Source organism: Hippocampus zosterae, chromosome 4, assembly GCF_025434085.1.
Source record: "Hippocampus zosterae strain Florida chromosome 4, ASM2543408v3, whole genome shotgun sequence".
NCBI lineage: Eukaryota > Metazoa > Chordata > Actinopteri > Syngnathiformes > Syngnathidae > Hippocampus > Hippocampus zosterae.
This window is the reverse complement of record NC_067454.1, coordinates 5,235,908-5,258,393: the sequence shown is the minus strand read 5'-3', so window position 1 is coordinate 5,258,393 and position 22,486 is coordinate 5,235,908. Positions and strand designations below refer to the sequence as shown.

At 43.2% G+C, this 22,486-nt stretch overlaps 1 long non-coding RNA gene across 1 annotated transcript in view; it reads left to right on the top strand.

The window, feature by feature from the left end:
• Positions 1-22,486, top strand: part of LOC127598984 (uncharacterized) — a 98,912-nt gene that overhangs the window by 16,378 nt on the left and 60,048 nt on the right. The gene's annotated exons all lie outside the window — the stretch shown is intronic.

Here is a 22,486-nt window from a genome sequence, read left to right as displayed (position 1 = left end):
CCAAAGTCATAGGAATGTCACGGGGGGGGGGGCGCCAGCCCAGATGTCAGCCATTTACGGCACGAAATACGGGGCTGTGGGTAGTGTCAACTACAACTCCTGCCGGGCTCGCAGAGGATTAGACAAAACATTTGATGTCAAAAAAGCTAACCGCTAAAATCCGGAAAACTACGACCATCACTCCAATATGTTGCACAGCCAAAGACCGCACGCGTCATATCTCCTCATGTTCATATCTATACGTGTCATGCAATCACATCAACAAAACCAACAAAACTGTGATGCGGTTTTAGTTGGGACTCTTAAAAGCAGATGCACATCATTTCGCAACTTTGTGACATTCGGTGCATTGTGAAGTTGGTCTCGCGTTTTATTTCACATGGAATTAAAAGTCATAAAAAGTCTTCAACTGAATTTGCCTCAAGCTGTCATGCGTAAGGTGAGGTTCACTTTCAATGTTTTAAATGCGATAAAAATAAAAATGCTTGCTTCCTTTTTTTTTTGTGCCGGATGATGTTTACCTCCCTAAAAGTTTGCCGCCTAGTGGCTGGCGCGCCTCCATTCTGGACCTGAAAATAAATTGTACTTTGAATGTGTTGTGACTTATATTGTGTTCATGCAAGTGTGTGTCTGTGTGTGTGCGGGCGTGCGCCGCCGCACTGGCTTCATTTCCAGTCAGTAATGGAAAGCCAAGCTAATGAATACGAATTGAAACATCTGCAAGTGCATCCCTGCCTCATATTCTCTCTCTCTCTCTTTTTCTTGCCTGTTGTCTGGCATGACGACATTTCCCCAAGCTCTTGGGTTCCCGCCATCAGCACGTCCGTGTGTGTGTGTGTGCCAGCGAGAAGGTCACGTCTCTTGGTGAGCGCCTTCATTGTCCTTCAGCTGCCCCTCTGACACTAATCTAGATGCATCAATTTTAGCTGCATTGCAACGGCACGTGCCGGGGGATCAATCAATTGGTTGTGTAATTTCATCAGGCACCCCACTCGGACGCCTCACCTTTTAAAACGCCGCCTTCTTCCCAGCGCTGAGGCAACCCAGGCGCGACACGGCCCATTTGTCAATGTTCCCATTGAGAATGGGTGTTTAAAATTTGTTTTTAGAACGCGGCGGCTAAGGGTGGGGGTCTCACGTGACACTGCTTTAGTCGATGGATTTATGATGAAGGCGAGTAGAGACGGGGGTCGTAAATTTCACTCTGGCGTGCTTTGTGATTCTTTTAAGGCGGTCGATCGAATAAATCAAAGAGTGAGGGCTCAAATTGCAGAGCTTTGAGCCAAGTTGTTCGACGTAAAAATGCAAAAATGCCCAACATATTCCAATTTAGTGCGTAAGGAACACAGCTCATTTTCAATGCTGACTGATGGCTCGAGGAAGACTCGCTGGACCTGCACAGCCTCCAATGGCCACTAGAGGCATCATGCCATAATTTACAAGAATGAAAATAACAATATCACGACAGCGATGGTAGAGAATCGTGTCAATTGTTGAGATTTACAAATTTATGAGCCAAACAGAATGACATTAAATTACCAGTCAGACATTTTAAATGCTTGCCAGAGATGGGCACTTTACTCCATTTTGTGAAGGTTATGGACCAGTCTGGAACAGGAACGGATCCCACAAACAAGATCAAGTACAAAAGGTTTATTTTCAATTTAAAATCGCAAGACTGACAAAGTACAAAATAAATCGCTGGGAGCAAGCTAGGGCAGGGGTGGACAATTATTTTTTGCATCGGGCCACATGAGAACCAGAAAATATTATGGAGGGCCGGATCAAAAGGGTGAACTAAATTCGACATATTAATTGGATTTCTTGATTTAAAAAGCAGTACTTTCCATTATTGGGCACGTTTTTCAGACTTTAAGAGTACATTATTCCGTCGTATCGAACAGGATTTGCTTGACTTGGCGCAACTGCGGGCTTCCGTATTGTTTCCCCCTTCCTCCCTATGCTCTGCAACTTCAAGTAACTGTGCCACCTGGCATTGAAATGTCTGTCATTGCAAGTCCAAATGAAATGAATGCAGTCGTTGACATCGAACCTTAATTGTTACCAACCTTCGGCGGGACGGATTAAAAAGACCAACGGGTCGGATTTGGCCCGCGGGCCGTAGTTTGGCCACCTCTGAGCTAGGGTAAAATGACACTACGAGCGAAACAAGCTTGCAAAAGGCAAGAGAAATAAATAACGCTAAAACTTCTCCAAAAACGACATGGCATAGCCAATCAAAAAATAAAACTAAAAACGCACTGAGGATAGCAGTATCAAAAACAAAAGAAGAAAACATGAAAAACAAAACGGACTACAACAGGACCAGGAACGAGATACAGAGTGACGAATGTCTCGAAATAAACACTCGCACGTGAGACAAGAGCAAGGCGAATTATCTGACAACCGGTGACGGCTTGACAGTCTCTAAAAACAGGTACATGACATGATGAGGAAAAGGTGCAGAACTGGAGGAAGAGCCCGCCGCTGCCATCTGCTGGAGACAATACAAAACAGACCCACGTCATATTTTGTTCTCCATTCCCTTCCGTTTACGTCTACTCCAGCCCCAGTACTTTGCTCCATACATCGAGCAGTGCCGATCACATCTTGAATGGCGCCTTTTGCGACAACCCTAAGCAGGCAAACCCTTATTTATCGTGCGAGTTACGTTCCGAAAATAACCTGTGATATCGAAATCACGAAATTCACGAAATCCGTGATGTAGTCTGTGTAGCCTAGTTTCCAAAGACCTGACCAGTCGTCCGATGTTCCTTTCGTCCCACAAAGTCACTTGGGTAAGCGACGTGGCTGCATAGAAGAGCGCGCACACACGTGACCCGTGAGACCTTTTACGCCCCCTTGTGTGCGACTGCCACATTCACTCTCAAGGAGGCCGCCTGCCACGGTGTGCAAGGGGGAATTCTGTCTGCCTCACCTCTACAGCTGCATGCGATCAGAATAATAATGGTGAACAATTCTCTGCCCGGGGCGGCCCGGTAGTCCAGTGGTTAGCACGTCGGCTTCACAGTGCAGAGGTACCGGGTTCGATTCCAGCTCCGGCCTCCCTGTGTGGAGTTTGCATGTTCTCCCCGGGCCTGTGTGGGTTTTCTCCGGGTGCTCCGGTTTCCTCCCACATTCCAAAAATATGCGTGGCAGGCTGATTGAACACTCTAAATTGTCCCTAGGTGTGAGTGTGAGTGCGAATGGTTGTTCGTCTCTGTGTGCCCTGCGATTGGCTGGCAACCGATTCAGGGTGTCCCCTGCCTACTGCCCGAAGACAGCTGGGATAGGCTCCAGCACCCCCCGCGACCCTAGTGAGGATCAAGCGGCTTGGAAGATGAATGAATGAATGAATGAATGAATTCTCTGCCCTCAACAAACGCTTTTGGTCATATATCACATTTTCAGAGCAAATAAAATAGCTTCAGCAATAACTCTTAAAAAAACCACATTGTTAACTCAGGATAGTCTGGAAGCATTGTCTCGAATTCTTGCCTCAGCCTTGATTTAAATATGACTTGAAATTAGAATCCAGCAAATTATTTTTTCTTCACATATAAACGTAAAATGATACGATTTTCTTTCCATGGTGTACATTTTCCAGGTAGGGCTTAATACACCTTTGTGGTACGATGGTGTAAATGTGCACTGTAATTACCTTGATCTTTTGTTTTATGACATTTTTTTTGTGGGAGGTAGTTGTGGGGGGGTCACTATAATAAATATAATCCATTAATATAATGACTTTTTGATCGATTTAAATTTGATTTGACTTCTTGAGTGGTTTACCTCCCTTTATAAATGGCACATGTTAAAAGTGGCATCGAAACGTCACATTAACATCCAGTTACGTGACATTATTAATTAATATTGCTGCTTTTTTGTCTCTCCCAGAGCAAGTCCGAACTGTAGAAAAAAAACCACACCAAAACATTACTCAGCCTTTTAGTAAACGTCACATTATGCAAATGGCCTTTTTTTTTTTTGTCCTTGCCGCCGTGGATGAATCCCCTTTGCCGCCGCCTGTTTTCCATCAACATGACACGACGGCACTTTTTACGGCCGCCGCTTCCGCCCTCGCACGCATTTGCTCATCTTTGCACCCACCCTCAGCCACTTTGACAATTTGTTATACTTACGTCTTCGAGCACCCCCCCTGCACTCACACTTTATCTTCAGCCAAATCTCTGGATCTCGCCATAGATAATACATGAGTGCAAAATGGACTCCACAACAACAACAAAAAAAAAAACAGGCATCTGCTAAATCCTGTGAATAAGACACGGAGTTACCCGTGGAAGATTGTGTTTGTTAAAAGAGGACTTACCGTTAATAAAGTGATCTATTTTATAATAGCTCCAGCGCTGATTCTTCCAGAAAAAAATAAACAAATACAACCTCCATCCGGTAAAGCCTGAAGGGATTTGTCTCTAATTGTTGCCCAAACATTTATTTAAACGCGGCCCGAAATTAGACTCTGCCGAAGTGTAGCTCGACGGCATCCGGACATCATCTTTTCAACGCCTCGTTAACGCGCGGCCAATAATGGAATGCTGAACACCCTTGAAAGAATTCTTTTCTTTATGCTCACATTTGCTTGTCTGCTCTCAGCCCAGGAAGCATTAGTGTGTGATGGATGATTCTTTTATAGGGATTTTTGGTGATTAATTGATCAAATCCGCCAAGGCCGTTTGCGGCTCACCGCTATGTCAAGTAATTGCTTCTTTTTCAGACGGCTCAAGGTACAATGACTCGCATATTTTCCAACTTCACTGTTCGGCTCAAATGAAGACATCCGGGCCGTCATGTGGCTCTTTTACCATCCGTCACTCCTCGGATGTAAATCCTCGCTTTATTAACTCACTGTCAAAGGATGCGCTTGCCCCTGTAATGAGAATTGATAAAATTGCTAACGCGATAACATATGGGAAAATAACAGCTTTAATCAAGAAAGCGCTAAGGCCGAAAAAAAAAAAGTACATATACTGGTATATTAAAATATTTTGTGATGGTTTCTTTAATCAATGTATATCTTCTCAGTGAAAAACTCTTGAACCTGCTTTGAGATGATTGCATGACTTGGTAACTTGCTTGCCTAAGCAACTTCAGAGATGGACTCTTGAGCCTGCTTTGACGACTTCGTCTGCTTTGCTTGAATGGTCGAAACTTGATTGTGATCAATGCCACTTGGTTACACAACAAACAGTGTGGCGTAGGGAGAGATGAGAATGGCCACTCACCCCTCCCGATGCACACACTTTAGAGGATAAAAGGCGGGGAGCGATGCTCCTCAGTAGAGTCTGCTGTGGGTAGCGTACGGACGCCCAGCGAGTATCGAAGCTCACTCTGCTGAGGATGTTGGCTCTCCATCCTACTGGCATACGGTAAGAGTATATCATCTTTAGCTTCATACAACGTGTTTGAACCGTGTTATCATTTCTGTGTGGGACCAATAAAGTGCCTATTGTTGGTAGCCAGAAGTGTCTTGTCGTTATTTCTGAGTGCCTATCTCCGACGATCCTTTATAAAACTTGATATTCATTCAAATTGAGTATCAGAAGTGTTTCAAAACAGTCACGTTGCGCTAGAATTGGCATTGTGGGATGAATGTTCAAAGAATTCCAGGCAGTACCAAGGAATTTGTTTGGTGGTTGACACCAAGTCAACTATTGTCGGTGTAATGATCCAAAAGGACCCAAAGATGACCGCTTCTGATGAAAACTGCTGACTTCTTGTATGACTTAAGACGTTCATTCATTCATTCATTCATCTTCCTAACCGCTTGATCCTCACTAGGGTCGCGGGGGGTGCTGGAGCCTATCCCAGCTGTCTCCGGGCAGTAGGCGGGGGACACCCTGAAACGGTTGCCAGCCAATCGCAGGGCACACAGAGACGAACAACCATTCGCACTCACACTCACACTTAGGGACAATTTAGAGTGTTCAATCAGCCTGCCGTGCATATTTTTGGAATGTGGGAGGGAGGAAACCGCAGCACCCGGAGAAAACCCACGCAGGCCCGGGGAGAACATGCAAACTCCACACAGGGAGGCCGGAGCTGGAATCGAACCCGGTACCTCTGCACTGTGAATCCGACGTGCTAACCACTGGACCACCGGGCCGCCCGACTTAAGACGTGGCTTTTTGAAACTTGTTTGTACACACATTGTACTAAATATTATACCTCAAAGTGATTGCCTTCGGGGGAGGAGGGGGGGGGGCTGGATATGGGACCTTTTACGCAGCAAAATGGCACCAAGCAACATTTGCTGTATGTCTTTATCTCGTAACATTTTCAAGCTACATCTTTTTGAAATAGAGGTATCAAAACTGAATATTTTATTGGGAATTAAAAAAAAAACAGATTACGCCTAAAAAGTCAAATCATGTGACTTTGCTTGGGCCTTAAAAAGAGCTTATAAGCTGTTGCTCCGACATTTGTATTCCTTCTAAATCAAGTATTTGCATCCATTTTCGGCAAGTATGCAGCCTAACTGAAGTGGTAAGGCTCAACTCTCTATTGAGTGTCACATTATAAAAATCCACCTATTCATGCTTTGGAATTAGTCGCAGTTCCAAGTGTCCACCCCCGCCCCACATAAAGGTGATTTGACGTTTAATTTGGAATGTTTTAGTGGTTCATTAACCATAAGGAGACCCATAGGAAGAAGGCTTGACTATAGTCTTTGACAGTTTTACGACAATTTCGTTATTAAATGAAAAGTCACTTTCATGTTTTTTTTTTGGGGGGGGGAAGCATTAAATGTATATTAAACTGGCAGAGCTTCGGTACTGAGTCAAGAAAACACCTGCTGCTTCTAATGGCGGCTGGTCCTTGGCACGAGTAAGCCATAAATGGCAAGCTGCTGTTTGTCGTTAGCGGTCATCAGACACGACAATAAAGTATTTCGTGCCCAGCATAAAGGAAAAGGATATTGACTGTGAGTAACGATATGTAACTCGACATGCTTTTTATTAACAAAGTATACCGAGAATTTTGTTTTAAAGTGGCACACTGTTGAGAATTTTGTGAAGAAAACAAGACAAGCATAACAGGATGAAACGTGGCGCATGTTGTTTCATCCCGTATTAAAAACCCTCACTATTTTTTGGATTTTAAAATAAATAGCCACGCCTTGTCATTTTGGTGTTGTACCATTCAAGGACCCGTCTGATGTCTATTCGTTTTGGCAGGGAGTTGCCTCGTGGATATGAACACGTCAAACATTTGTGGCCCATTAATGCCGCCATAAATGCTCCAAGAGACTGACAAACGGCTCAGCCCCCCTGGCTAGAGCTTGTATAATCCAAGCGAAATGCATGTAGCATTAGCGTATTGCCTCTCTGTTGCCAATGTATGTCTAAACGACTATCCTTACACTCAAACTTTTTGGACTCTGCTTAAATCCGAATGCCAAAACAGAGCCTAGGTGCCCCGAAATGCCACATGAATTAAAAGTTTCCTGTTGGATAACCACTGGGTGTTGTGCATGTATTGCCGCTATGCGTTGCCGCTATGCGTTGCCGCTATGCGTTGCGCTTGTGTTGAATGAGCGTGTTGATGCAGCGCAGTGACAGAGGCCGCTTGCAGCGGGGAGATGAAAGAAGTTGTTTTCTATACGCTCGGCTGGTGGACGGATGTCTCACTTATCTCAAGGCCGACATATGGGAAGAGAGTCATGGGGGCGCCATCAATCTCCATCACACATGACTTTGTGTGTGTGTGTGTGTGTGTGTGTGTGTGTGTGTGTGTGTGTGCGTGTGTGTAAAAGAGGCCGCATCAGACAGTTTGTCAGCCTGAATGATAGACAAATACAGTACAACCGATATCGTAGTACATGATACCTTCCACAGCCTGAATGATAGAAGAATACAGTATAACCGATAACATCGTACATGATACCTTCCACAGTGTTGGGACATTTTTTCCGCGTAGGAAACAGTGAAAATGGAAATTAAAAACAATTTCGGGGTCAAACTATCAAACTGTCGGGGTCAATTTGAAAGGGATAAAATGACAATAACATGAAAATGAAATACCGTTTATTGCTCTTGGGCATGAGGCAGGCTACAATTACACTGAAGGACATAATGCCCAATTAGTATGTGAAATCCGAACTTTATACATACTCGTTCACATGATGTAACAAATGCCACCTCTAATTTGAAATGTAACACATTTATGATATGAAACGCATACAAAGTGCCGTGCACAAAAAATAAATAAAGACGTGTGTTTTTTACAGAAGTAAATTTGTGCTAATTTTATCTCATATCGTCAAAGTAGCTAGGTGGGAAGAGGTAGAAATATTTTGAGGATATGAGACAAAGCTAGGGCGGCCCCTGTAGTCCAGTGGTTAGCACGTCGGCTTCACAGTGCAGAGGTACCGGGTTCGATTCCAGCTCTGGCCTCCCTGTGTGGAGTTTGCATATTCTCCCCGGGCCTGCGTGGGTTTTCTCCGGGTGCTCCGGTTTCCCCCCACATTCCAAAAACATACGCGGCAGGGTGATTGAACACTCTAAACTATCCCTAGGTGTGAGTGTGAGTGCGAATGGTTTTTTCGTCTCTGTGTGCCCTGTGATTGGCTGGCAACCGATTCAGGGTGTCCCCCGCCTACTGCCCGATGACTGCTGGGATAGAATCCAGCACCCCCCGCAACCCTAGTGAGGATCAAGCGGTTCGGAAGATGGATGGATGGATGGATGGATGATGGAGACAAAGCTATTCCTTCTCTTCATTGAATAAAGACATCTACGAAAGGTGATAGGTCACAATATTGCTATAATGTAAACTCTCGGCATGGCTGGAGCACTCCTTTCACTACAAATGTCCACTTTCCGATTCATACTTCAAGTGGGATTCAATTAAAATCAAATATGAAAACAACAACTGTGACTCAAAACAGCTTTTCACTTTCACCGATGATATAAATCGTCTCTTGAGCACTCCCCCCTGCCCAAATTGGGCTTTTGAAGATGTATCGGTCAGATGTGTGCGGATGAGTGTTTATACGACAGATGCATACCAAACTTGTGCGATTTTATAGCCACATATGAAAGAGTCCCACGTCGGATTAAAATAAATAAATAAATAAATAAATAAAAATAAGAACGAAGTCGTTCCAACCCTCACCTATGGTCACGAGCTATGGGTCGTGACCGAAAGAACGAGATCCCGGATACAAGGGGCCGAAATGAGTTTTCTCCGCAGGGTGTCCGGGCTCTCCCTTAGAGATAAGGTGAAAAGCTCGGTCATCCGGGAGGGGCTCCGAGTCGAGCCGCTTCTCCTCCACATCGAGAGGAGCCAGATGAGGTGGCTTGGGCATCTGATTCGGATGCCTCCTGAACGCCTCCCTGGTGAGGTGTTCCGGGCATGTCCCACTGGGAGGAGACCCCGAGGAAGACCCAGGACACGCTGGAGAGACTATGTCACCCAGCTGGCCTGGGAACGCCTCGGGATCCCCCGGGGAGAGCTGGAAGAAGTAGCTAGGGAGAGGGAAGTCTGGGCTTCCTTGCTAAAGCTGTTGCCCCCGCGACCCTGCCCCGGATAAGCGATAGAAGATGGTTGGATGGATGGAACGAAGTCTACTGTTCACACTGCATGAAAAAAATTCGGAATTGAGCTACACTGTCAACATGCAATCGCAGTTAACAATAATAAGGTAACGTTTTTTTGACACAACACTCTATATGCACACAATTCTATGGGTGCTAGCATTAATTTACATCATTAATGCTATCCCATTATGCCGGCAGTCTTTTTGACGCAGCTAATTGCAACACTGCATTGTACAGTTTCCTTTTTCTTTCATATGACGCCTACAAAGGCCCCTTCACACCCTATAGGCCGGATTTACAAAAGACATCAATAGACAGCGCGCTGATCTAATGGGGATCTAATGGGACTGGTGATCATGTAATGGAATACATTTTGGCCTGAAGTGAAGATGAAAGGCACAACATGAAACACTGCTTCAGAGCCGTCGCAGAGAGAGGAAGTCTCTCTGGCCACACAGCATCACACCGCATGCCGCCATGCCGCACAACGTTACGCAACACGGGCCGACCCGGTGAGCCGACCTGCATGTACGTTGATCAAACACAAAATGAAATAGGATGATTAAAGCTGCAAGCAGAGATTGCGCGTCCTTCTTTTTTCCATGTTCACCTTATTCAGGTTAGATTTTTAAAATTCAACAAATTCTACGAATTTCCGTGTGACAAAAATGTATCCTTTTTTTCATTCTGAATTTTCCATTTCTCAAAAGTCGCCACTGATTCTAAATGACACATTCAACGTAATGGATCAGCACATTATTGCCATTTGCAAATCTAAGGGGTTTGATATTCGTCGACAGCACATGGGCTCTCAGCCATTTAAACGTAGACGCATTTTGATTCCGGTGGTCCGGTGGTTAGCTCGTCGACCTCACATGGAGAATATTAAAATCTTAACTGAGTGGATTTTAGTGGAAAGATGTACAAAGTCAGTTCGTGGACGCAATGTCGGTTTCTTGTTTAGCAGTTTTGTCCCACCCTTGAATGCAAGCTTCAGATGTGACCGTGAATTGTTGTTTGTCAAAGTGTGACCCTGTGATTGGCTGGCAACCAGCCCCTACACACCTGCCCGGCGCCTCAGGTCTGTGGACCAGTCTTTGCTAGACGTACCAAGAACTAAACTGAGGCTCAGAGGGGATCGAGCCTTTTCTGTTGCTGGTCCATCTCTCTGGAATGACCTCCCACTGAACATTCGGCAAGCCTCCTCGCTGCCCATCTTCAAAGCCCTCCTCAAAACTCACTTGTATTCTTTGGCGTTCGACTCAGCATGACTTGTTCTTGGTTTTACTGTTTGGTGCTTTCTACCGCCTTTATTACCGATTTGTTTTACTGTTTATTGTGTATGTTAAATCGCTCCATGTACAGCACTTTGTATGCAGCGATGGCTGTTTAAAAGTGCTCTATAAATACTGTTGACTTGACTTGACTACTGCCCAATGACAGCTGGGATAGGCTCCTGTGACCCTGAAGAGCAGGTCCATGCCCCCCCCCCCCCCCCAACAGCACTGATGAAAAATTTCGAGCCCTTCCACTAATTACAGAAGTTGTTTACCCGTCAAATATTTCCAACCCTAACCTTAACCCCAAACACTAACCATAACTTGTCTTCCCTCACCCTGAACCAAATTCTAAACCACAAGACTCTCATCCTATCTTCCATATGCATAACGGCTTGTCTTACATCTTTGAATTGCTCCCCAAGCAGGGAAAACGCACCTCTGAGAACAACCCGCGCACATCCGTGTGGTCCGCAAGAGCCAATCACACAGCATTATGTCAGATAATCACATGAAACGGAATGCTACAAGTCGACTGTGGAGGTCAAGGCTCGCTTAGATCTTTTGAACATGTACAATCTGGGCAGGTAGCTGGTGAGCATGAATAATTCTGCATAATCGACACCAGGAGCCCCTTCATTCTTATCTCGCATGCACTCAACAGGCTCCCGGAAAAAAAGAAGGCGCCTTGGTGAGTCTTTGCCAAGGATCATCATTGAGTATCTTTTCCAAGGGGGTGGAGGGAGGCAAAGAGACGACACGGCTCTTTGGCACACGATAAGAGCGGAGGCTCATCACGCTGGAGCTGTTTCAGTCCACTTTTTACACAGGGTGGCTGTTTTACATTTAACACCGTCTCCTCCAGTGAAGAAGCTTGTCACTATGTCCTTCTTTGAAACGGGACTTCAAAAGTAGATTCAGTACAGTCGGTGAACTCGCTCGGTTGAGGGACCAAGCCCAAACTCGCTTACTTTGTTGGGCTCACAATGTTGCCCTAAATGTCAATCATTCATATTTTAAAGTTGTTAAATGACTGTCATAGCTCCCCCAAATACAAATCGTGTTTTTCCTCCACTGAATAAAAGTATGCTTTTAGTCTCGATACTTCGGAGATATTGGCAGAATTACCGGCACGTTGCCAACTTGTTCAAAATGCTTCGGCAACTGTTTTCAGAATCAGAATCAGAATCAGAATCATCTTTATTGGCCAAGTATGTAGAACACACAAGGAATTTGTCTCCGGTATAACACGCTGCCCTAGTATCATCGTAAACAACAAAATCATTGAACCATTTTAGAGTATACCAGTAGTTTTGTAGTACCATTTTGTGGTGCAAGAAGAGTGACTATGTCAGTGACTGTTTCAGGAGTTAATGGCTAGAGGGAAGAAGCTGTTTAAGTGTCTACTCGATTTGGTGCGCATGGATCTGTAGCGTCTGCCTGAGGGGAGTGGCTGAAAAAGGTGGTGGGCAGGGTGCGGGGGATCCAGGAGGATTTTCCGTGCCCTTCAACTATTTAAAAGGCAAAACAAATCATTTGAACACACAGAAAGAAACACTTGCATTTAATAAATGTGTAATAAATGCAAAAATGTATTTATTACACGAGTAACTCAACAAATCGGTTGTCAATACTTTTCAATTAGTCTTTAGTTGGATTCTAACCTCTGACATTTCGTATGTGTTCCAATCGAGTCTTTGCTTGTACAACCGGGCCACAGTCTAATGAGCTACTTATTGCTCATTACAGCATAAATAGCCCACTAATTGTTGTCATTGTGCAGCATTTTGCGGCACCGCAGATAAAACCTGCTCCGCGAGCGTCACAGACAGAGCTCGGCCCTCTTAATCGCATCGGTTATTTCGGGAGGCCTTAATTTATGCGACACCCTCATTTGGCCCCTCCGAGGGGCGGCGTGACATAACTCCGTAAGTCACCACTGACGCTAACAACAGCCACGGGCCGCTGGTCAGCTCTGTTTTTAGACGACTGCGGAAAGGCTGCAGAGAGGGGGGGAAGGAAAAAAGATGTCACTTGTTTGCTATTAAGCGCTTTGTTTACGGCCTGAGGGCGGGCAGCGGCTCGCCAAGATAAATAAGCTTCTCGGGACGTCGCCGCTTTAAGATTGCGTTGCAATGATGGAGGTGATTTTTTTTTTTAATACACAGCCTCATAAATATGCTGTCACTGCAGCACATTTAATTGCTTGTGTCATTTTAAAAGGACTTAGCTGGTGTATGGTTTCCATTCCAAATTTTCCTCACATATTTTTTTTGGGTGGGGGGCTCATACTGGTGGGTGCTGTCTTTGTCCCCTTTGGATTGGTCTCAAACAAATGTTGAGAGCCGATTGTGCTTCAAATTGCAAAATGAGCATTCAATATTTACAATTGCTGACATCGGTCTTCAAGCCTCCAATTAAATTCAAAAATCGTTAAAATGTGGATGGTGTCTGCCACAAAATAAGATCAACACCAAGGTAATTAGAACATTTCAACAATATTTTTCCAAATTTAAGGCATTGCTCTTCTATATCAAAGAAGAAAGAACCACTTTCAACTGTGTCTGATCCATAATAACGTGACAAGTTAGCACCTCCTCATTTTGAGCGCCTAGCCACAATATCCAGTTTTAGTCTCGTCCAGAGCAAGGTTGTTATAGCTAACAAGAACAAATCAAATGACTAAAACTCAAATTGGTAAATCATCAAAAGCGCTTTAAAAAAATCTTGAAACTGAAACTAACCGGAAACACAAACCCGATTCCTAAAATAATAAAAACAAAGAAGAACGTAGTGTCTGAAAATAAAACTACCGTATTTTCCCCACTAAAAGGCGCACCTAAAGGCCTTCCATTTTCTTAAAAGCTCACAGTTCTTAAAATCTGATGCGCCTTGTGTATGGTCATTACGGTAATATCTCAGTCCATAAATGGCTCCTTGCTAGTGACATGCTTACAATGGAGAGTTCAAACTGAATGCGATCGGTTTCGGTTGAACACGGAATTAAAGCAACGGCAAGAGAGTTCAACGTTAGTCAATGTTGCAACTTGCTGTTGGGTGAGTGAACTGTGTCGCTGCTTTATTAAATATGTTTTACTGACATCTGGTCGTCCCTATATAAATCAGGGTGTCATGTAGTGTGTGTTCTGTTGGCATTTCCTTGAGCGTAGCTCCTTCTAGTGGATGCATTGTAGATTGCGTCTTATAATGCGGTGCGTCCAATATATGAAAAAAATGACAAAATAGGTAATTCATTGAAGGTGCGCCTCATAATCCAGTGCCCCTTTTAGCGTGGAAAATACGGTAAATAAAAGCTCTGTAAAATGCTAATCTCTTATAACCATGTTCCAGAAAAAGAAGAAGTAGTGGCTTTGGAGTTTACCCTGTTAGGGCTCGCGCAGTATGTTTGGCATAGTTTTAACTCTGCCAAATATATTTAGTTTAAGGGTCGTGCTTAAGGACCCAATTGGATTTTACCGTTCACCCTAATTGTGCCCTGGTCCCCAGTAAGTGGTATTACCCTCTGACCCATCGAGCCGCCTCATCTATTCCAGAGCAAGAATTTGACATATTTTGACTGATGTACAATGCTAGATGTCAAAGGTAGCGTTGGCGACAAAGTCAGTCGTCATTTCCTTAAAATTATGTTATATAAAATATATACCATTATTCTTCTGATTTTTAATTATATTCAAGAACAAATTTGTGTGGTAGCTGGGTTCTAAAGTCAAGTATGTCATGAATTTTGTTGTAATGCTTGAGCCTTGGTGCTTGGTGTGGCTGGGCTCATGCGCGGCTATGCTAGTTCAGAGTTAAATGAAGAGAAGGGTGCACTTCTTTGGCCCGGCGCAAAGAAGATTAGAGGCTAATTAGGCCACAAGTTGAGGGAATAGGGCTTTGGGATGTCATAAAAGGAGGCTGTCAGTCAAGGCGGCGGAATTCAAGTCATTGTGTGGAGTACAAAGAGATGGTTGGAAATTGGCTGTGATGTCATTTCAGTCGAAAGTTTGCCCAAGCGGGCCTCAAGAAAGATAGGCCCGAATCAAGATTCAAAGAGGTGCTGACACTGAGGCATCGTCTTTCATCCATCTATTTAGTCAAATTAGTAAGTGTCTGAACTCAGGAGAGAAAATCTAAAGAAAAGCGGAAATGACTGAGCCAGGAGGAGTGGCCGAGATAGTTAAAAGTATTTTAAAAGAGTGTTAACCGTTTGTTTGTTTTTGTTTTTTTTCATTTGTTTTCACAATGAGGTCTTGATTTTGACATTTGAGGTCTGCACAATAAATGGTCTAAACATTACATTATGGTAGATCTTTTTTTTTTAATCAATTTAGCTTTGCTTCTAAATAAGAAAATATGTTTGCTGCTAGACACAATATCACTTTGTGAAAATGTTATTGCTGATAAAACTCTTGCTTTGGGTCCCTGCAATTACTGGTAACCTGAAAAGTTGCTCATCAAATCAGAATCAGAATCATCTTTATTGGCCAAGTATGTAGAACACACAAGGAATTTGTCTCCGGTATAACACTCTTCACTAGTATCATCGTAAACAACAAAATCATTGAACCTCAACATCAAGTAAACATCAAGTCATTGATCTCCCCAAAAATATTTCAAGGCTTGATTTGTGTCATAATATTGATATGATCACACCCATCATCAGTTTTACATGACAACCACCACCTTGCATTATAAAAATACACAGAACCACTTGATATACTCGACAAAATCAAGAAATTGGCTGTCATTCTTTTCAGTGTACTGTCCTCCACCAGCTCAATCCGACTGGAGCCTCTCTTTGTTTCTGTTCCGCTTACTAACATGCAAATGACCCGGCACGTAACGCACGATGAGTGAACTTTAGTTTCCCAGTGTGAAGAAAAAAAATTATCCCCCCCCCCCACCCACCAAAAAAATGACTCACACGACTGTGTGCATCGGCCTCCATCAACAAGCGTTCCCCTCTGCGGCTTCCTATGGAAAATCCAATTTTACACACCACGGCCTTTTGGAGATGACTTTCCACGCCGTGCGCGCTGCTTTTATGAAGACATTGCAATTTTATTAAGCAGTAAATACAGTTCTGTGTCACATACTATGCATAGACACACATACAGGGTTCCGCAGGGCTATTAAATAGTAGCCCACCCGTCGCGGATGGAGAGCAACTCCGAGTTGTTGCTATAAGTGCCCGACATTCACGATACAAAATGTCCACCCCACGATCCGTGCAAGCCATTATTTCCCTCCTGCTTTGATTTAATGTATGTTTTGCCAGGTAATTGTCACAGAGAAATGTTCCGAATCTTGTCATAAAGAGTGCGAATGATACTTTTTTCAACTCTGTTTCGTAAACATGCCGGTGAGGTAACCCTGTGGTGGAGCACCGATTTCATTTTATTGTAGTTTTTTTTTTTTTTTTCTGAACAAATCAAACACGCCCAGCGTCATTTCATCGATGACGCTGTCCTCGGCCCTTGGAAGTCTTTTGTACTTTCATTCCTCACTTTTTCCTTATCGCATGGCTCCCGTTCATTTTTATTGGTTTGAGTTTTCACAGCAGCAGTTATGAAAGGAATAAGTAGAACAAAATATAGGAGCTGCTGGAAAGGCAGCCAGTCTCGCGGGATCATCTTGAAGTCAAAAATAACAAAATAACACAACACAACCCATGAGACAGTCGTGCAAAATCTTAATCATTATCATCAATCAGATTCATGCCCATTCAAAAAATATTCGGCTCTGTTTATGCAGTGCATGTGTGGTAATCCATCACGGAACAGCCGAAATAACACAGGATGACTCGGAATAATCCCCAGTGTCAGAAAATTACGTCATGTAATGTCCACGTCCGATACTATCATCTCGCCAATTATTGACAATATCTATCACTTTATGTAGTCGAAATGAATAATAATAATAAAAACATCTGGTTGTGATTGGTTGTTTCATTACATTTTGTTCACTAACTTCTATACAAATTATATATATGTCTATATATATATATATATATGGGTGGCCCGGTAGTCCAGTGGTTAGCACGTCGGCTTCACAGTGCAGAGGTACCGGGTTCGATTCCAGCTCCGGCCTCCCTGTGTGGAGTTTGCATGTTCTCCCCGGGCCTGCGTAGGTTTTCTCCGGGTGCTCCGGTTTCCTCCCACATTCCAAAAATATGCATGGCAGGCTGATTGAATACTCTAAATTGTCCCTAGGTGTGAGTGTGAGCGTGGATGGTTGTTCGTCTATGTGTGCCCTGTGATTGGTTGGCAACCGATTCAGGGTGTCCCCCGCCTACTGCCAGGAGACGGCTGGGATGGGCTCCAGCACCCCCCGCGACCCTAGTGAGGATCAAGCGGTACGGAAGATGAATGAATATATATATATATATTTTTTTTACAGTATATATATATATATATATATATATATATATACTGTATTTTATGTATATGTACTGTATTTTTAACCTCATTTGGTTTTAAGACACACGTATTCTAAATGAGGTAGTTGCAAACTAACGCGCATTCATCTCCCGGTAATTTGCGCGGGGACACGTCCGCGCACAGTCACACATTTGCTCGTGTTTGCTAAATACTCATCAGGCAGTGATGTGGATGAACATAACTGACGTTTTACTTACGTGAAAATGTAAAACGTGTCTCGTATTGTAGGTTTTTTTTTGTGGTTTTGTTTTGTTTTGTTTTGTTTTTCTCCAAGTGGCAGTGGATAGAACAATCCGGCTGTGAGATAATGAGCTAGACTGCTGACTTTGGAAAAAAGAATGGATGAATAGATAACAAAATTACCTGAAATATTTATAACCTCTGCCTCTTTCATCGTCTGCGTTCCTCATAAGGATTTAAAGGGCCCTTGTGGGACCTCTTAATTGAGTTCCCTCTCACAAAAGAATATGAAAGGCTTCATTTTTGTAACCGGTCCAACACTCCTACATTCTCTATACCTCTTTTCATCTGAAGAATGGACTGATTAAAACAGGGAAAGTTGGAGCGCATCATAATGAGCGATTATCAGGCCCTGGTTTTATGCGGCAGGTGAAGTATTTCGTGGGGACGTTGGTTGACTCTGAATTTTGGGGATTTGGAAGTGAATTGTATCCAACTCTTCCTCAAGTGAATCCGAAATAGACAGACAGGCATTGAGTTAAGTTGGGGGAGAGATCTAAATAAAGCTAATTCTGTCACTTTCTGTCTGCTCAGGCCCCCCCAAAAGTCAGAGTGCAGTAAATTACTACCAGAGACAACTAATTGGATACATGTAACATTATACCGATAGATATATGACTTGGGATATTTTTCAAGAAAACCATAAAAAAAAAACCCTCGTTATTTTGTTCCCTGAGCAAAGTGAAAACTTTCACAATACCCAGACACAAAAACATGACTCACATGTGAAGCCAGCGTGTTAATCCTAATATATCTAGAACAAAACAACAAAAAAAGTCAGTGACTGATGGTGCTTTATGCGGAACAAATGCATCCATCCATCCACTTGGGTGGACGTGTCCGAGGACAAGCCCACAGCGGATTTGCGTGGCGAGGCAAAGGAGCGACAGAACGAGAGACCCAACTCTCCACAGATCTCATTATAACGGTCATAACATGGCAACAAGAGAGGAAGGAATATTCATCGCCCCCCCCCCCCCTTGCCCCCCTACTCACAGCCTCCGCGTCAGCTCTTGTGTACCACCAAGCCGCCGTCTTGGGTATTCACCAAGCGTCCGTCGTCAGAGCAGTGTTGAATATTCCGCATGGGTGCAGTGTGTGATGTGAATTAAACTACCGCTCATGAACTATCGCGAGCCAAAAATGTATTTATAAAGCATTTCTTCACGTTGTCGTTTAGAATGACCAAAATGACATTTATAACTAACAAAACTCAGGTTCTCCTGTCTATACCTAACAAAATTACAGTACCTAGTTGTAAATTCCATCGACTTGTATATTTTGGGGGTCCCATCTTCCTTTTAATAACATAAAAATACTGCTTTGATGCCATTTTGGGGCATTTGGTGCCAAGGAACTGAGTTGAGGTGGTGGGAGGAGCTTCATTTATACATAATATGAAAGTATTTTGCCACCATCTTGTGGCATCTAAAGGTAACTTTTGAGGTGGCACTTACAAGCTGGCACTTGAGTTGCACGTTATGTGGAGTGCGTTTTTGTGTGAAAATGAAGCGTTTTCAATCACGGATTTCAGGGGTTTTGGGGAAAGGGGGTGGGACGGATGAAATTGCATTCCCATTCATTTCAATGGACAACGATGTTGTAAGATATAATTGTTTTGAGGCATGCGTGTGGTCAGGAAATAAATTAAAACTGTATCACAGGGCATCATCGCGTTACTTTCCTGTCATCTGAAACAAACAAAATAGCAACTCATATATTTATTCATTCATTCATTCATCTTCCGGACCGCTTGATCCTCACTAGGGTGGTGGGGGGTGCTGGAGCCTATCCCAGCTATCTTCGGGCAGTAGGCGCGGGACACCCTGAATCGGTTGCCAGCCAATCACAGGGCACACAGAGACGGACAACCATCCACGCTCACACTCACACCTAGGGACAATTTAAAGTGTTTAATCAGCCTGCCACGCGTGTTTTTGGAATGTGGGAGGAAACCGGAGCACCCGGAGAAAACCCACGCAGGCCCGGGGAGAACATGCAAACTCCACACAGGGAGGCCGGAGCTGGAATCGAACCCGGTACATCTGCACTGTGAAGCCCACGTGCTAACCACTGGACTACCGGGCCACCCATCTGATATATTTAACGAGTAAAAATAAAGCGCTAGTGCATGTTGTATAATATACAACATGGAGGTACTGCTTCAAACAAAATTGAGGTTTCTACCAATTCTATGCCTTTCTGTTATTTTTAGTCTTTCCAAAGTGAAGGCAAGTTGTCTTGCTTCTCGTCCTCTGATGTTCTCATTTTCTAAATGTAATTTCTCACACTTTTTGGACATATCACTTTTTTTTTTTTACTAGGTCGCGTTGGCCTTTGCCTCAGTTAGCATTCAGGTTGCTTAAAGAAACGAAAACATGAATTTTCAATGTCGTTATCTTCGAAATGTTTGCGCTTTCATAACGTTGTGATTCTGCCATCATTCCAACACAACGCGCCACCCCATGAGGACTCTTAATAGCTTTAAACTCACAAACTCTCTGTTGTTGTTTCTGATGTTACATGAATGTGAATGATATGCTAATCAGGGACCACGCGTCGTACTTTCATTTGGATTAAAGCATCAAAAAGGAATTGCGCTATACAAAAAGAAAGAACTATCCGTTCCCGTCACATGAATGTTGACAATTTCAACACAAGCCCGTGATGTGTATCTATATTTCAATTCGCGGTTCATAATTACACTGCCATTGTCTGCCGGCTTGTGTTTGTAATAAATGCAGAGCCACGATAATCTGTCTTGCCGTGATAGCTAGCCTCATTAACATGGGCGCAACATTTTCGCAGAGTGTTTTCATGTAACTGTCCTGCAATCGGCTCGCTGACTTTTTTTTTTTTCTTTGAGCAATGTCTTCCTTGCAAGCCAGAATGAGAAGCGCACATGAAACGCAGTTTGGATAATCACAGATAGGCCTTTTCTGACAAAAAAAAAATAATAAATGCAGAGAATTGTGGGCGACGAAAAACTATCAGAGTTTCTCTTTGTTGGATTCTTAAGTCAAAAAGCAAAATGGAGGAGTACTCTGGACCTGTACATGTGTGGGCGGGGCGAATTTGGGGAAGTCCTTTGGGGGAGGTCTTGTCTTGTGGGGGGTACTTCGGAAGTCTGGAGTACCAGACCCTCTAATATGGGCTGTTTTGTTCAAGTATCTTCGTTCCCACCCTCACCTTTGGCTGTGCGTCAAGGTGCATATAAGTTGCCAAAAAGAGTTAACTTGGCTGGGTGAGATTACCCCCGGACTTCTCCCTGGTTTGGCTTTCCAGACTAAACTCAATCTCGTCTGATCTTGGAAAGTACTGCAAAAACTCTGGTCCAACTCTGGTTCACGAGGGCCGCTATGAAGTCAGTTTTAAATGTCTCCCTCCTCCAACATCGATGCTTCAAATGATAGTCGAGTGGTTAGCGCATTGACCTCACAATACAGAGGTCGTGGAGTTTGTATGTTCTCCCCGGGCCTGCGTGGGTTTTCCCCGGGTACTCCGGTTTCCTCCCACATTCCAAAAACACAGCTGATTGAACACTCTAAATTGTACCTCGGTGTGAACGTGCGCGTGAATGGTCGTTCGTCTCTGTGTGCCCTGCGATTGGCTGGCAACCGGTTCGGCTGCGTGCTGGCTTACTGATCTTTATTAAAAACTTTTTTTTTTTTTTTCTGGCGCTTTTCCTTTTCATTTTAATGACAGAAGAGACTTTCAACCTATTTAAGTTTTCAATTTCATTTTTTTCTCCCAATAAAATGGGCTAAATTCAATGTGATACGACTTGACGTGCATTCTTCCAACTTTCAATTTAAAAATCGAGAAATAGATAAACAAATGATTGAGAATTTGAAAGATATTTTTGTAGCGATATTTTTGAAGGTTAAAAAAATATTATTACTAATATTGATGAGAAAGTTTCCCCAGTGTGGGACAAATAAAGGATATATTATCTTATCTTAAAGGGCATTCTCATGAAGAAAAAAAATGAATGTTTTGAAATAAAAGTAAATATTACATGTTCTTGCCCGTCGCGTTCACAATAATGCCAAATAAGCTTATCATGACTTATCTGTTCTAAAATGTGTATTTTCTGAGAAAAAGATTCTATGTTTATTTAATTTAATTTATTATTAAAAATAGATAGCGGTTGGCGACATTTTTTTTTTATTGCAGCATTAAAAGAAATTGTCCTGTATGTCTGTCTCTTCCAGTGTATTGCCATTTGTTTTATGCTATCAAAATTGTACTATTGAATCACAGCCCTGATGTTTACACCTTAGTCCCATGACACACCATCAGCACAAACTATACTTACTTGTAAAATTGAAATAAATGGTATTATTTTGTAGCTTAGCAGCAAAAACAAAGGACAAATCTCATTATTTGTTTTTAGGGTATTTTTGTTTCATTGTATGTCCGGTTTCAAAGCCTACCTAAAGATCAGGCAAGGTGCTTTTCATCTGTCAGAAACTTCTTTTGACACACCAAGTTCACCGGCGGGGTCAAGCCGAGCAGGCGAAACCACTTGACACCAAAACATAAGCTTTTTCTGCCTTTTTGTTGGCTCGGATTTATTAAAACAGCCAGCGTCTGACAATTCTCTTTAGAAGCCAGTGACTCCGTTTTTTTTTTTTTTTCTTCGTGTGTGCAATGACCCTCTGGAGACTTTCAAGCGGCTCCACATGACTGACAGGTGGACTGATAACCGAAAGCAACCAGAGTTGAGGGACGTCTCAATACCAAGGAGTATTAAGAGCTGAAAAATGGAACTTCGTTCTCATGAGATGATATTTTTTCTTACTTTAGTTTTTTTTTCTAAAATGAATGACTCATGGACCGAAATGTGTACGTCCATTTTTTATTTATTGATGTATTTTTAGATTGAGGGCTATTTCTGAATGTCAGGTGCTCACAAATCGATACATAATTCTGAAATAACAATTTTGCTAACATTAAGGGTAAA